Genomic DNA, 17,380 nt, shown 5'->3' with positions numbered 1-17,380 from the left:
CCCCCAAAATAAAAGATTATAAAAAAAACACCCTTATTGTCTTTCCTTCAAAAGGCCTGGTTAAATATTGCATGGCATGTAAATTATTATTGGGGCCAGATTTTTTTAAAATCTATATTCAAACAAAATTAAATAGATTTTTCTATTTGTGTTCCAACCTACTTTGGTAGTATTTGGGTAGTGGGCATCATGCAGCCTGAGCTTTCATCTGTTTTGTGTGCCTCTTTTTGTGAATGTATAACATTCAATATTGTTTTGGTTCATGAGGGCTTGGCTTGAATTATGTGAAAACAGGTGATAAATCAAAGTTGTTCCTAACATAGGTCCAAAAAATGCCTTACCCAATTCCCCAAAAAGCATTCAGGCAGCTCTGAGCAGCCAGGGGGAATTGGAATCAAAGTGAATTTATTTTTGTTCCCCTATATGTCAAAAGTAAACTGATTATAAACCAGGGGTGGCAAAGGCTGCTACGAGTATGTAGAATTTATCACTTGTTGAATTACATTTGTTACCTACAAATCACCTGCCTACCTCTGTTTTCATCAAAACAAACATGGAGTCTGTTGTGATTCCTTCCATGTCTCGGGATGAGATTATCCTTACATTATATGTACTGTCCATTACCAGGATTTTCATTTAGTAATATCTAAGACCCAACCGCAATATTTGAAGAGTATCACCATGGACCCCAGACGGGGTTCACTTGAGACTGACGGGGAATATCATTCAGCCACAAATCTTTTTTAAGGTTCCTTAAAAAAAATGTCCTTCTAGTAGCATATATTACTTTTGGATACAAGTTGACCCTTTGGTTGTACCCAAGCGTGACTTGGAGAAGTTTGGTTGTCGTCTTGATTTTTTGATTTTGAAGGCTGTCCCCCATTCGTTCATCTTTTTAGTTCTGAGGAAGACCTGATGTTCTGCGTAGTTATTAAAACCTAACCGTTGGGTCGAAACATCGACGGTTTTGTTTCATGTCCTGCGTCAGCTATTCTAAAACAGAAAAGGAAGATAAAGGATAGCTTGAACCTTGATTGTTGGGCATCAGATATTTTTGGTTTTATCTGCCTTATATTTTATATGTATGTATACTGTCATGTACTTTTTCCAATTTGTGTTTTTGCAATTAGTTTTCACAAGTGGATGCACATGTTTTCTCATTTGTTGATAGGGGATGATTAAGAAATATTGTAAATTCAACAAAAGGATCATTTCTAGAACTTTTGTCAATAATATCAAGGCTGGAATTTGGCAGTGCCTTGTATTTGGGCCTCCTTGAATATTTCTCCAACTAATTACAGGTGTTCCAAAATGACAGTAGTTGGAGAAAAGGCTGACATAGTATTGTATTCCATCTCCAGAACATCGGTACAAGAAGCTGCAGCTTGACCATGAAGGTCAAATGATGTTGCAGCAAGAAATCCAATTTGTCCCAGCTTTTTTTATTGCTTGAAAACTAGTTCAGGGGGACTGCAATGTGAAGGTATTTTTCTTTGAGTTCAAAGTTACATTTTTGGACCGAGGTGGCAAATTTATCCCAGCGATGAAGCTATATTAGCAGGGACAAAATGAAAATGTGTCCCCCTCAGAGATTTTGATATCAACTGCTTCTGTATTTGCTAGTCAAGAACATATTGGTTTTCGAGGGACCCTGCAGGTTCAGGCATGGATCTTGTCCTGCTGAAAGACTTTGACCTCCCAGAAATAGACCTAATTATTGGTATACACGTAAAAAAGTACAGATGAATGAAGGCAAGGCTTTGCACATATTCGTGATTAGCCACAAAATTACAACTTGGTTGGTGTATCTCTGGGTTGATTTGCATTTTCTGTACAACCAGACACTTTAGTGGGAATGCCCCCAACTACTCTCATATTGTTTGCATTTGTAATGTATGCCATGCAGTCCAAACTTCCTCTAAGCAACTCAGGTTTTACGGAGATGTAGGTATGGTTGCAAGAGCTTTTAGTGATGAGGACCAAGGCAACCATCATGCTTCGGCCTCTTGGCAATACTCCATCTGGCACTGTGGATACTGTGGAAAAGCCTGTTAGGACCAGACTGATTATGCACGTGTGGAAGAGGAGAGTGAGTGAAGAGGAGAGAAGCTGCAGTGCTTGTAGCTTCCTGAAGAAATGTACCCATGAGTCTAGGGCAATTTTGTACTTTATCATAAGGTAGTTTCAAAGAACTAGGTTTTGGGATTCTCTGGAACTTTTGATTTTCTCAGGTCTGAATTGTGAAGGTAGTGTGTTCTTGGGTAAAATATTGCTCTGAATTGAACATTTCTTTCGACAAATCATTTGCACCTATCTGGTCAGTGGTGAGAAGGGTTTAGGCTCCCATCCTGAGTATTCTAGAGTTTTTGTAGAACTGGTTCTTGGCTCTTAAAAGTTACAGAAGTTAGTTTTTGGGAACCTTATTGAGAGGGTGTGGCAGTGGTCCAACTGGAAAGCGAGTTAAAAATTAACAAGACTGTCTTGTGAGGAAGATGCATTAGAAAAAGTATTCCAGAAGGACGATCAATGATAGATTCTTGCTTAACTGCGATGACCTGGAGAGTGAAGGAGAGGTCACTGTAAAACAGAACTCCTACATGTGTGTCTATAGTGCTGTTTCAGGGGGTGGGGGGTATCCTGCAGAATCTGTCTAGAATGTTAGCGGTGTGGAATTTAATAAAATACCGACTTGTCCATGGGACAGGTTGCTTCATAAATCTACTTGTCCCGTTACAAAATCCACTTGTCCCTTTGGTGCCATGTAGTGCGGCGACAACTTATGGCAGCAATCTCATTATATAAGAGCTCCGATACAGCCTCTCTGATTATGCCAGGGCTCATACCACAGTAGTGATTGAATACTTGCAATCACCTTATGTTGCCATGTTTCCTTAGATCTACAATCTGGGGCTGAAGGTAGTGGTGAGCAATAGTTTCAGGGTTAGAATGCTCTTTTGAGTCTGTGCAAACCTACTAACTTGCATGTGTAAGGGTTTTCAACAACTCTTCTCTAATCTTCTCCCATACCAAGAAATGTTGGAAATTTACTTCCGACAATGTCAGATGTAAACCTTCTTCCAGAGTCTGGGGAAAAAAGTGGTTGGAGGGAAAGTGATCTTGCAAGCACTTAGATTTTCGCAAGAACAAATCTACACATGCATATTTGCTCATGCTAAAATGCAGTTCACAGATATTATCTAGGAGACTAGTCAGTCAAAGCACGCTTTATTCGATTTTCAAAGAAACCATAAAAAGCACAAACAATACATTTACATTAAAATCACATTTCATAATTAATACAACAGCGGGATAAACCCGAAATTTACTAAACTACATCGTGTCTGATACTAATAAAAGATACCTTATTTACAATAAAATGTTCAGTGGAGCTCGTTTTTTTCTAAAACGGAAAGCTTCTGCTAGGAAACTGGCCACACTAAAAGGAATGTAAATATTGCCCATCATCTGGAGGTAAATTAAAGCAGGTCTAACTTGAATAAAACCCTCTTCCCTCAGCACAGGTAATAGATGTTTTTTCCTAGCAGCAGTATAAAACCCACAAAACATCATAAAATGCATGGTATCCTGCTCAGAGAAATTATCACAGTCGCAAGGGGGTGCATCTTTCGAATGATTCCATGAAGGGTAATAACCTAGAGAAAATTGGATCAGATTAAACCTGAATCTTGTTAATAAAAATCTGTGAAGGGGTCTTGTAACAAAGTTCAAGTATGGTTCCAAGGTTGGGGTAGTGATTAACATAGCATGAGCTCTTATGGATGGTTTCATCATTTCCCTCCCCTCTCTACTAAGGCGGACCCTGTCTGTAAAATGGACTTTAATCCACTTTACGTCCTCTCTCTTAATGTTGCGAGGGGATAAGAAAAGTTCCACTCTACCCAAAGCTGAAAATGTGTTTTTTAAAAACTTCAACCAAGGTATTTTCATGGCATGGTCCAAAGACATGACGTCCTCCAGAATAAGATGGTTTAAGGTTAATTCTGGATTCAGCCATGTCCTTGCCCAAAGTAAAAGAGGTGCCAGGTTCAGCTTGTCTGTAATATAACCCAGACCTACTTCCTCGTGAATAGAGAATGTAGGGGTCGATTTTGGCACTGAGAGCAATGTTCTAATTAACCTATTTTCTACCCTTTGGATTTTTTCTTGAGTAACATAACCCCACAGGGCAGCCCCATAGGTGGCAATGGGAATACACTTGGTGTTATAAACCTTCAAAAGTGCTTCCATTGGCCTGGCCCGGCCCCCAACCTTTTGGTGAAACCCAACAAGGCAGTTGTTGAACGAGCCAAGGCTAAACTCTTTGCCTTTAGCTGTGGGGCCCAAGACCCCCTTTCATCAAAAAGGACCCCCAAATAGGGAAAAACCGGGACCCTGGAAACCACCTCCCCCTTACATTTGAAGGTTTTAGATTTTAATTTCCCTCTCTGCTTGCCCACTATCATAGTATGGGATTTTTTTGCGTTTACTTTCAGGTCAAGGTTTTCCATAAAGGAGCCAAAACAATCCAATAGTGTCTGCAGACCTATGCTCGTACGGGCAATCAGTACCGCATCATCTGCGTATAGGAGGGCCGGAATCGGCTGACCTCCCGCACGCGGCACATCTGCACCCACTTCCTCCAGCTGTTTTTCCAACCCATTTATGTAAATGGTGAAAAGGAGGGGGGCCAGGATACACCCTTGGCGGACCCCTTTCTCTGACCTGAAAGTCCCCGTACATCTCCCCTCATTTGTGACCCTTACTTTGGCGAATAACTCCTGGTGTAAAGAGGCTATAAAAGCAACCAGGGAAGAGTCTATCTCCATCTCAAGAAGGGTTGACCATAATTTGGACCTATTTACCAAATCGAAGGCCGAGGAGAGGTCCATAAAGGCCAAGTAAAGGGAACCCTCCCCGGCCACCACATATTTGGCAATTAGAAGGTGCAAATTCAAGCATTGGTCCAGGGTGCCTCGTTTCTCCCAAAACCCATATTGTATGTTGAAAGCCCTCCGCAGGCCTCCAAATTTTCCCTAAGTTTAGCCAATAAAACTCTGCCCAAGATCTTAATGGCCGAATCAAGAAGGGAAATGGGTCTATAACACCCCGGGTCATCGCGTTTTCCTTTTTTAAAAATTGGCACTATGATGGAGATTGCCCAGGTATTTGGAAACACCTTATCATTTGCTGCCCTAAAGACTTTAGTTAATATCTGAGACCAAGTTTTCGGGGAGTATCTGTATAGGTCCGCAGGTACACCATCAGCCCCCGGGGCCTTATTTTTTGAAGTCTCCAAGATGGCCTTTAAAACTTCCTCCTCTAAAAAGACTATCGGGGGAGAGGCCTGCGCTATCAATTGGCGGGGCTGGGCTATACCATTCTTCTCGCCGTAGACATCTTTAAAGTGATCCACCCACTTCTCGTCCGGGATAACACAGTCGGTGGCTACATTTAATTCATCTGCAAAAAAAGGATGGTTAATGATTTCCCAGAATTTTTTGCTGTCACGCAAGACATCAACAGAAAGAAGTCTATCCCACGCTTCACTTTTGATTTCGTCTTTTCTCCCCTTTAAAGTCTTTTTGTATTCCCTCCTCAAGCTGGCAATAAGCAGCCTATCCCTTGGTATAGCTTTTAGTGCATGCATTAAACGGGTATGTATCCATGAACAATCAACATCAAACCATTTTAACATACTAGGAATTTTCTTAGTGGGCATAACAGTCAGATCCTTCATAATTTGGGCACATATGGATTCAAAAGCTCGAACAATTGAACTGTTAGAGGCCTCTTGATCCAAACATAGCTCTATTTCTCCCTCAATTTTAGGCAATAAAATTGCCATAAAATCATCTGGAATCACCTTGCCCCACTTGAGCCTTCTCCCTTGGTCAGAGGGCACAGGTATTGCCTGCTCCTGTTGGCGGCCCGGCCCCTCTCGTTTAAGGTCCCCCCAACTCGTCTCCATTACCACAGGGTTATGATCACTATAAGGTGACTGAATTGTTCTGTAGGTTAATACCTTTGATTGTAGCATCGGCGTGGCAAATATATAGTCGATTATGGACCCTTGCGGAGATCCTTTATAGGTAGGGACTCTTTCCCTCCCATCTGTGTTTAGGGGTTCATAAAGATTAGAACTGGCCATTAAAACTTCCAGGGCCTCACCAGTTTTTGTGTTCAAAATGGGGTATAAATGTTCCAGCTGGTCCCAATTGTTCGCCCAAGTGACAGGGAAGATTGCATAAATGGGTATTAAAATCACCTAACATGATGAGCTCAAATACGGTGTGCTTATTGAGACTGAAATTATATAAAAATGTCTCTAGGTGTGCAATGTGATCAGTATCCATTGCCCTCTCCCAGGAATCATAAAAATTAAGTAATAAAATTGAATGGATCGGAGAAACAATCCATTCTACAATCAAAAGATTAGGGGAACCTGAGTCTAACTGTTTAAAAGACCCCGCAAGATTGAGGGAAAAAAGAAAAATTAAGCCCCCCTTAGCTCTCCCAGCTTGGCTGGGTATCGCTGGAACAAAGAAGGTAACAAAACCATCCAGCCAAACATCACATGAGGTTTCCCAGGATTCTTGTAAAGCTATGACATCAAAGGAGGTGATAAATTTAATCCATAGCGGATCATCCTTTTTGGCTCTTAGGCCAGCTATATTCCAACTAAGGAATTTACATAAAGCTGTGTCATTCTCCTGCATAGGCCCGGAAATAGAGGCAATTGGGGAGATCGGTCCGGTGCTAGACACTCGCCTCGATTCAGACCTATTAACAGGGGGCCCCGACCGTCATTACCAATCATCTAGCCCAGAGAACGCTTCGAACCTATTCGAAGTTTCAAAAGTGGTGAAAGGCAACAAATGATTCATTCCACCTGCACTTTGTGTTTGGTCCATGCCTCTATAGTTATTCCTATTCTCCCTATTTGGTACAATATTCCATCCAAATGTATTTTTTGGCATTTTGGGGTTTGGATCCTGCCACATATGTTGATTATTAAACATTCCGGTAGGGTTATTAAAAGGACCAAAAGGTACCCCAACGGATGTTATTGCAGGCACCTGGGATCCTGGATAGAAGTAGGTTAAATCACAGGGGACAATAAGTGAACCAGTGGTCCTTGGCATCCAATTAAGGATGTGTGTCACTGCCCCTGGATCTCTGAAATGTATAATTATTATATCCCCCTCTATATCCTTTACTCTGCTCCCCAACCAGGGGAGTCGCCTTACATGAACAATCTCATTGTTGATGAAACATGGGAGCGGTCTATGTTGCCCGAGCCAATGTATGGTTTTATTTTTTAATTGGCTAAACCCTTCCCTCTTATTGTCTGCCAACCTGGGGACCCCCGTAAGTACCACCACGTAGGGGACTACCTCTGGTGGTAGTTCAACATGGCGGACCCTCTGGTTCCCTACTTTACCTGGGTATACTCTCCCCCCTACCTCCTGATTATTTCTAGCAACCACTGTGCTGACCCCTTTGTTGGTGTCCTTCTTACTAATTTGGGTGGGCTGATGAACTGCCTTAGATGGATTTACCCCTTGGTCAGTACTGTTCGCAAGATTACTTGGAGGATTTAAAGCCTTTTGTGTGAGGACTGTGGGTGTAGGAACTACAGCTATAGGCGTTAAAACTTGCTTTGCAGGTACTACCAACTGTCCTGTTTTATTAGTGATCGCCGTTTCTATAACCCCCAATCGATCCTCTAACCTCTTCAACCTCTCTAATATGGGGGATGTAAATGCCCTAAGTAGGTGTTCAATATTTTCGAGGGAGAGTGTTGACAAATTATCAGTAGGGGGAGAGATACTACTAGGTATTAAATTTGGACCTACTGCAGTCGATACGGAAGTATTTGAGGAGGATGGTATTTCATGTGGGGCAACCTGGGCCAGGTCAGAGGGTAGGATTACATTACTTGTGGGTATGGGAGCAGCTGTTACTGTTCTACCCTTTCCGAAATCAGTGTGACTGATTTTGGCTCTTTGCTGAACCCCTCCCTTCCTCTGTCTCTTATTTGGTGGTGGTCCAACAATTTTGCCAACCCCCTGTTTCCCAAATTTCTTTTTCCCAGGTGGTGGTATTCCGTGTATTAGTAGGTATGGTTTCAATTGAAGTGGTAATATCACTAGTTCCCACAGTGTTACTTCCTTCTATACCACTAATGACTAATAATGAAGGGGTCATTTCTCGCAGGAGCATGGGATATCCCTGCGATGGTTGCGAGTCTTCATTTGCTTGTGACAAACCCTCTCCCACTTGCACTTGGCTGTTCTCTGGTGATACGCCCCTGGTGGATCTGTTTTTAATGGATTCAATGGAGCGTCGGCGCTCTGCCCTTCGTTCCGCCAGATCACACTCCCTGTCTGTATCACCAGCGGGCTTTCTGAAGTACTTGTCCAAAGTCCCCTTGTTGATTCCCCCAGAGTCAGGTGACAAACTTTTTCCATGCATAGCAGCAATTAAATGTAACGACGTCAATGTATATGAATCAAATTTAAATATGAACAAACAACAAACTTACTTATGGATTGGAATGAGAATGGTTGAACGGAAAAACAAATGTTGGAGGGCTGGCCCAGCCCGGCCTCCTTCGGCCCCCAAACGGCCACAAAACGGTCCCGCCCTTGTCCCGGCACGCTCCTGCGCGCTCTCGCGCAGCGGGAATTATGCTTTCCTTTAATAGGGGAATGATAGGTGGCTGGGGCGTGGCGATCAGGGAGAGCAGCCCAGGTGTTACTGGTTGGGCTCGCAGGGACTCCTGGACAATGGAGTCCCTGCTTTGCTCGCAGCCCCGATCACAACCACGCTTGCCAATGAAAGGGAGCTGCCCCTCCGCTAGGAAGCCTCCCGCAGGGACCGGTGCGCTGCGGGACCCGCGCAGAGGGTCCGGCGAGTTGCTGAGTTGAATGAGGGTCGCTGGGTCAGTTCAAAATCAGTGGCTTCACAGAACCCGTCCACACGTTAGGGCTCTATCCAGGTTTCCCAAGGGGCGACTCCAGTCGTCTGCTTTTGGCTCCGTCGGCGGTGGGGCGTGGCGATCAGGGAGAGCAGCCCAGGTGTTACTGGTTGGGCTCGCAGGGACTCCTGGACAATGGAGTCCCTGCTTTGCTCGCAGCCCCGATCACAACCACGCTTGCCAATGAAAGGGAGCTGCCCCTCCGCTAGGAAGCCTCCCATAGGGACCTGTGCGCTGCGGGACCCGCGCAGCGGGTCCGGCGAGTTGCTGAGTTGAATGAGGGTCGCTGGGTCAGTTCAAAATCAGTGGCTTCATAGAACCCGTCCACACGTTAGGGCTCTATCCAGGTTTCCCAAGGGGCGACTCCAGTCGTCTGCTTTCGGCTCCGTCGGCGGTGGGGCGTGGCAATCAGGGAGAGCAGCCCAGGTGTTACTGGTTGGGCTCGCAGGGACTCCTGGACAATGGAGTCCCTGCTTTGCTCGCAGCCCCGATCACAACCATGCTTGCCAATGAAAGGGAGCTGCCCCTCCGCTAGGAAGCCTCCCACAGGGACCGGTGCGCTGCGGGACCCGCGCAGCGGGTCCGGCGAGTTGCTGAGTTGAATGAGGGTCGCTGGGTCAGTTCAAAATCAGTGGCTTCACAGAACCCGTCCACACGTTAGGGCTCTATCCAGGAGACTATTTCTTGTCCAACTTCTGTAAATTCTTGGGAATTCACGAAAGCCACTTGATGCAAGGACATATACAATAGGTGTACTTTGGAGACTTTCTTTAATTTGGTCTGGGTTTGACCATGAACTTTTGATTTTATTAAAATTCTGTCTGTTCCTCTCTCTGTCAGCTGGCTACACTGTAAGTGACAGCAGTCTGCTCTTTCACAAGCATATCTGTACACAAATTAGTTTTGTCAGTGCCAGTAAATACCTGAGACCAAAAACAATTTTTGCTTTTGCCAATGTTTGTTGTAATGGTGGGGGCCAGGCAGCTCCCACAACAATAAGGTTTTACAAAACCAATGCCAAAATAAGTCACACATTGACAAAACTAAAAACGGATCAAGCTGTGGTTGTGCACGCTCAGTCGTCTGTCTCCCCGAGGTTCACCGTGGACTTGGTGGGCGGCATTCTCGTGCAACGCAGGACGCGAGAGTAGCGCAGTCATTCCCCTGGTTTGAGCTTCTAGCTGCTTATGGCTTGCCGTTTTCCCTCAAAAATGGAGACTACTGCAGAGTTGAAGCTTGGTAAGAAACTGAATGAAGACTAAGGAGGTGTATGAACTGCCCGAGCTACCAGGCTATGTGTTTATGCAGTTCAAGGACCAAATCACGGCGGGGAATGCGGCAAAAAAAGACAAACTGGAAGGAAAAGCCGTAATCTCCAATAAGACTACGAGCTTCATATTCAAGCTGCTCCAGGAGGCTGGAATCAAGAGTGCCTTTGTGCGGCAGCACAGTGACACTGCATTCATTGCGGCCCATTGTGAAATGATCCCAATTGAATGGGTGTGCAGAAGAATTGCGACTTGCTCTTTTCTGAAGAGGAATCCTGGTGTGAAGGAAGGATACAAGTTCTATCCGCCCAAAGTTGAGACATTTTTCAAGGATGATGCCAATAATGATCCTGAGTGGTCTGAAGCGCAGATGATTGCAGCAAGGTTTGTGTGTGCTGGACTTGAAATTGGCCAGACTGAGTTAGATATTATGAACCGTTCCACGCTAGCCATTTTTGAGGTCCTAGAGAAGGCTTGGGCAACTCAGGACTGTACACTGGTGGACATGAAGATTGAATTTGGTGTAGATGTATCAAAACAAGAAATTGTTCTTGCTGATGTTATTGACAACGATTCTTGTAAATATTGTGTCACTGAATAACCTGCATTTTAACTTTCATAACTTTTAATCTTTGAAGTCACAGAATACTTGTGTTACTTATTGCCACAGCTTACTTGTGCAGTGCTTCACTTACCGGACAGAACGCTTGTGTACTCAGCGGAGCCAGCGCTGACGTCACACGCGTTCTCCCCCTCGCGCCCTCCCGCCACGAGCGGAGGCCACGCCCACTTTAGGCCACGCCCCCAAACAAACACTCGCGCTTAAAAGCGCCGTGTTAGGGCACCCAGCACAGATAAAGGGTTGACTCCTGAGGCGGAAGCCGGGAGTAAGGCGATTTAAATTGTAAATATTGTGTCACTGAATAACCTGCATTTTAACTTTCATAACTTTTAATCTTTGAAGTCACAGAATACTTGTGTTACTTATTGCCACAGTTTACTTGTGCAGTGCTTCACTTACCGGACAGAACGCTCGTGTACTCAGCGGAGCCAGCGCTGACGTCACACGCGTTCTCCGCCTCGCGCCCTCCCGCCACGAGCGGAGGCCACGCCCACTTTAGGCCACGCCCCCAAACAAACACTCGCGCTTAAAAGCGCCGTGTTAGGGCACCCAGCACAGATAAAGGGTTGACTCCTGAGGCGGAAGCCGGGAGTAAGGCGATTTAAATTGTAAATATTGTGTCACTGAATAACCTGCATTTTAACTTTCATAACTTTTAATCTTTGAAGTCACAGAATACTTGTGTTACTTATTGCCACAGTTTACTTGTGCAGTGCTTCACTTACCGGACAGAACGCTCGTGTACTCAGCGGAGCCAGCGCTGACGTCACACGCGTTCTCCCCCTCGCGCCCTCCCGCCACGAGCGGAGGCCACGCCCACTTTAGGCCACGCCCCTCTGTTCCACAACCCCAGAACAGTATAAAATATGTGTCAATCTCGGTCGCGCAGCGGGCGCGACGTTTGCGCGCCAAAGGCGCGCCTAAGGCAAGCCCGTCTGCGCCCGTCCGCGACCGACCAGGACCAGGGGCCATACCCCCTACAGGCTCCAGCCCATCCAGGACAGATACCATTCGCTACAATCGCAGCGAACTACTAGCCATGACCAAACTCGCCACCACGACCAACTGCAGTCATACCGGCCCAGGCCTATCTTACGGACCTATCTCATGCCGCTCATGTCAATGGACCAGCTTGGGTCAACTCCCAACGGATCTTTACACAATCCCTACTAGCCACCAGCGGGAACTAAAATGCCTATACTTTAACGCCAGATCCCTACCCAAGCATGCATTAGATATATGGGACACTTTAACATCTAAGTCTCCAGACCTGGTCTTTATCACCGAAACGTGGCTATCAGACGCCAATGCTCCTGACCTAGCCAACGCTCTCCCCCCTGATTATAAAATAATCACACAAAACAGGCAAAACAAGAAAAAAGGAGGTGGAGTTGCTGTAATTTTCAGGGACCACCTAACATGTCTCACGGAGACAACTAATGCATATCCCGAACATGAGCTACTATCATTCAAAATTCTCGCTGAGAATTTTACTATACTAGCAGGCGCAGTTGTCTATAATCCACCAGGACAACAAAACAGCGTCAGCTCCAAACTTCTGAACCAACTACTCCCTTTGTGCTTAAAACACAAAAACTACATGGTCATTGGGGACTTCAATGTCCATTACGAAAATACCAATGCCCCTGGATCGACACAGCTCAAGTACGACATGGAAATCCTGCAACTCAAGCAGCTGGTCGATGGCCCTACGCACATAGCAGGGCACACCCTGGATCTCCTTTTCACCAACATCGAGTCAACCACCCTCAAGGAAATCCTTCCCCTGTCATGGTCGGATCACTTCCTGCTCTCATTTTCGTTTAAACTTCCCGGCAAACCCGTAAAGACCAGATCCACCCCCCGCACCTCCAATAGAGCCTGGAGATTAATTAACGACCCCAATTTCCAAAATCACTTCCGTGAAATAGACATTTCCTTACCAGACAATTTGTCTATTTGTAACAACGTCATCTGGCTAGAAACAGGAATCCGCCAAACGTTGGACAAAATAGCACCCCTGCGAGAAGTCAGGAAAAAAACATCCACCAACGAAAAATGGTACACCCCCTCCCTCAAGAGCCTTAAAAGGGAATGTCAAAAAACAGAACACCAATGGAGACAAACCAAAGACTCTGAAACCAGAGCTAATTATACTACCAAAAGGAGGCAATACATTCTCGCCATTCGAGAGGCAAAAAAAGAATTCTTTACGCAACGAATTCACGAAAACCACAACTCTGCAAAAGAGTTGTTCAAAATCGTGAAAGAGCTCGCCAATCCAACCAGCACTTCGCAAACCCTCACCCCCTCAACAGAAGCATGCGAACGGATTAGTACCTTCTTCTCCGATAAAATCAACAAAATCTACTCCACCTTTACCCCATCCCATCCCACCACCCCTCACGATAACTCTGAGGTAGATCCACCTACATCCGACAAAAACAACGTCCATTTAGATATAGGCAACTCCCCACGTCTAACCAACTTCCAACCACTCTCCGAAGAGGGAGTGTTGGCAGTTCTTAAAGCAATTAAATCCGGCTCTCCTGCAGACCCCTGCCCGCACTTTGTGTTCTCAGAAATTGCTCCGACACTCTGCCCCCTCATTACCAAACTTTTTAATCAATCCCTCGCCTCCGCGTCCTTTCCAGATTCCTAGAAACATGCATCTGTAACCCCTCTCCTGAAGAAAGCCGGCTCTGACATCCTCAACCCAGAAAACTACAGGCCGATCTCACAGCTCCCCTACCTCTCCAAAGCACTGGAGAAAATGGTAAACTTACAACTGTCCAAATACTTGGAGGACAATTCGCTCCTGGACCCCACCCAAACCGGCTTCAGATCTAACAACAGCACCGAGGCTACGCTGCTGGCAGTGTCGGACAGTGTCAGATGCATCACTGATCAAGGGGGATCGGTGGCTCTGATACTGCTAGACCTGTCGGCAGCGTTTGACACGGTGTCGCACAAATGCCTGCTAAACATCCTCCAGGGCAAAGGAGTACAAGACACAGCGTTAAAATGGATTGAATCTTTCCTGAGCAATCGCTCTCAAGCAGTGCACATGGGCCAATTCCACTCTAAACCCCGTCACATTGGCTGTGGAGTCCCACAAGGGGCCTCTCTAAGCCCCATTCTCTTTAATGTCTAAGTTTCATCTCTGGCTGACATTGGAAGCGCAACCACTGCCTTAAGCTCAATGCCGGAAAATCCGAAATATTGCTGTTCGGAGGAGCTAAACTATCATGGAATGATACGTGGTGGCCACCGACACTGGGAACAGCCCCCACCCCGAAACAGTATGCCAGAAACCTTGGCATCATGATGGACGACGCACTATCCATGAAAGACCACGTGCGCATACTCTGGGGTAAAGGATTTGCAATCCTGAAACTACTAGCCAAAATCTTCTCCTGGATCCCACTGGACTGTCGGCGTACAATCACCCATGCCCTCCTGGTCAGCCGCCTGGATTATGGCAATGCCCTATTTGACGGGATGAACGAGCAACTGTTCTCCCGCTTACAGGTCCTTCAAAATCAGGCAGCGAAACTGGTATGCAACAAGGGCAAACGAGACTCAGCTTCAGCATGCCTGAAACAACTCCACTGGCTGCCAATGCGCCAGCGAGCCACCTTCAAGCTACTCTGCCACGCGCACAAAGCCCTCCACAAAACCGGCCCCACAATCCTGCAGGAGAAAATTGAGTTTTACATTCCAAACCGGAACTTAAGATCCAACAACTCAGCCCTAGCGAAACCCAAGCGCATTTACAAAACAAGAACGGGTGGACGAGCCTTCTCACACCTGGCGGCCAAACGATGGAATGAATTACCCATGGATCTTAGACACACTACAAACCTTCTCCAATTCCGGCAAAAACTCAAAACTCACCTTTTCCCTAAAAACTAACTCCCCCCGTATAATTTCAGCAGTCCCCTTGTTCTTTTTAGCGCCGTGATATCCCTTGGGATGAGTGTCGCGCTCTACAAATACCAGAAATAAATAAATAAATTCTTGGCGTCTCTGGCCATCAGGTGATCGGAGCCAGCAATAGGACAAGCAGGTATATCGTGATCTCAAAGAAGTAACTCCTGAACCTCTTCAGATGGTAAAGAGAAACTTTGAATGGGTCGCTGAAAAAGGTGGAGTGCCTTCTTGAGTCGAAGAGCCTGTCTCGAGTCGTTGTGTTGATGGGGTCCATTTCCGATCTTATGCATTGTGAGAAGATCAAAAAGTCATGTGCCAACTATGGGATTCCTTGTGAGCTGAGAGTAACGTCTGCACATAAAGGTCCGGATGAAACCTTGAGGATCGCTGAATATGAAGGTGATGGAATCCCTACAGTCTTTGTGGCAGTAGCAGGTAGAAGCAATGGCCTAGGACCAGTGATGTCTGGGAACACTGCATACCCGGTTATTAACTGCCCTCCCCTCACACCAGACTGGGGCTCACAGGATGTTTGGTCATCACTCCGAATGCCAAGTGGTCTTGTATGTTCCACTGTCCTTTCACCTGAAGCTGCTGCTCAATTTGCTGCTCAGATTTTTGGATTAAACAATCACTTGGTGTGGTCTAAGCTGCGGTGAAGCACTCTGAACACTTGGATCTCCCTTAAGCAAGCTGACAAAAAGCTGAGGGAGTGCAGCATGTAATAAATTGTTGCTATTGTACATATACTTTTTGTGTGGGAAAAACCTTTGATATTACCAGTCATTCCAAATAAAACCACAGCACTTGTTCCTCAAAAAATCAAACAAAAAAAAACATACCTATAAACGGATCCCCAATTTCGGACCTACTGTATTTGGCAATGCCTGTTTATTTTTGTTTCCCATAATCCTATTGAAACTGGTTACACAAATTTTCCATTAGGAATATTTTGGGGAAATACTGGCATGCATCAACATGTGTTACTAAATGATGCTGCAAAGAAATGGTACCTGAAATTTCACAGTAGTTTAGCAAAATGTTTTTTCCCTCCCGCTTTCATTTTATCATGAACATTTTATATTGAAAGCAACGAATAATCAATCTTGCTTTCAAGCTTCTGCAAACCTTTTCATCAAATTAGAGAGCATTCTGGGAGCATCATACATTGCCTCATATTGCTTCACTTTGAAAACGTGTGTGCACATTTTAAAACTGGAACCACTGTAAGTGGTGCAGTCAGAGCTTACAACATTTACTTAGAGAGCTCACCATCATAATAAAGGCTTTCAATTAATGAACCATAAATACAAGTTTGAACATCATTAATATGTGGCCAAAAATATTACCTTAACTGCAGACAGTGCCCTTCCCTGATCCATAATGCGGTACTGCAAACTGGCAGCCAAAGGGTTTGTACTGCAGGGGGTTGGGCCTACTTGTCCCAAGGACAAAATACAAATGAAAACGTGTTGCCCTTGACCCCAAACTATATGTCCTGGGCGTTGGGCTATAGGAATTCCACATCCCTGCCTAGAAACATAATTGTTACTGACCAATGAAGAAAACCAGCAAGTATAGCAGCAATTTGCACATGCAGAAGAGACAACACCTGCAAAAGTGCTTTAATCAGCTGTGAATTCCTTCTGACTGTTAGCGTATGTAAGTCTGATTTATGCACCAGAAAAAGCTTGTAGAATCAGACTCCTATTCCCTATGTGCATAATTGCACCTTTTCATGAAAGGTTAATCTCTTATTTGAATAGCTGTAAACTGTACATAAAGGTGCAATATTTGGCAAAGGACAGTGAGGACAGAGTCTTGGCATGTGTCTAGTGGTCCCACATCTATTGATTAAAATCAATCAATCAGATGTTTTATAAAGTGCAACTACTCACCCGTAAGGGTCTCAAAGTGCTGGGGGGAGGGGTTGATTGGGAGTGGGACTGCTGAATCATCGAAGGCACTGTGGTTCCCCTAAAGAGCCACGTCTTTAGGTCCTTCCTGAATTGAGGCAGTGGCTGTGATTGGCTGGGGTGGAGAGGAATGGTGTATGGAAAGGAATCATGCTATTTGGGTGTATGGAAAAGGGTATTGCTATTTATCAAGGGGCTATCTCTCCCGACCGGCAAATGTTTTTGATTACAGGAAAAATAAAAAGTTTGGGGGGGGGGGGTCTGCCATTTACTACTTTCTTCAACGTGGCTCTGGTCTACCTTCTTTCTGTGGCTATAGGACATCCTGCCTCACAGCATCTTTTGGGGCGCCCAGTAATAAAAGTAAGGAGACGACCAGTGCTAACCTTCCAGCAGTCCGATTAAACTCATTGAAAATTGTTACAAGTTCCTCCTAGAGGGAGCTATTCTGGGTTGACGACCAATTGGGATGCAGTTAAGCTTTGTGCGGGTCTTAAGCTGAGAAACTTGAAAGCCTGTACAGCATCTCCAAAATAGGACCCCTCTTTTCTGACAAACACCAACTAGCATGAAATGTGTAAAGATGTCCAACATTGGTGCTTATGTTGATGTGCGTGTGGTATTTCTGTAGAGAAGCCATAGCCAAAAAGCAAAGGATTGC

The 17,380-nt window shown here is 45.2% G+C and overlaps 1 protein-coding gene and 1 pseudogene across 17 annotated transcripts in view; both read left to right on the top strand.

Moving 5' to 3' along the window:
- TNIK (TRAF2 and NCK interacting kinase) overlaps window positions 1-17,380 on the top strand; it is an 808,148-nt gene that overhangs the window by 572,433 nt on the left and 218,335 nt on the right. The gene's annotated exons all lie outside the window — the stretch shown is intronic.
- Window positions 10,088-15,599, top strand: LOC144792907 (multifunctional protein ADE2-like; annotated as a pseudogene).

The sequence above is a fragment of the Lissotriton helveticus genome, chromosome 11, assembly GCF_964261635.1.
Source record: "Lissotriton helveticus chromosome 11, aLisHel1.1, whole genome shotgun sequence".
Classification (NCBI taxonomy): domain Eukaryota; kingdom Metazoa; phylum Chordata; class Amphibia; order Caudata; family Salamandridae; genus Lissotriton; species Lissotriton helveticus.
Note: the sequence above shows the minus strand (reverse complement) of the source record. Positions and strands in the feature narration are given on the sequence as shown.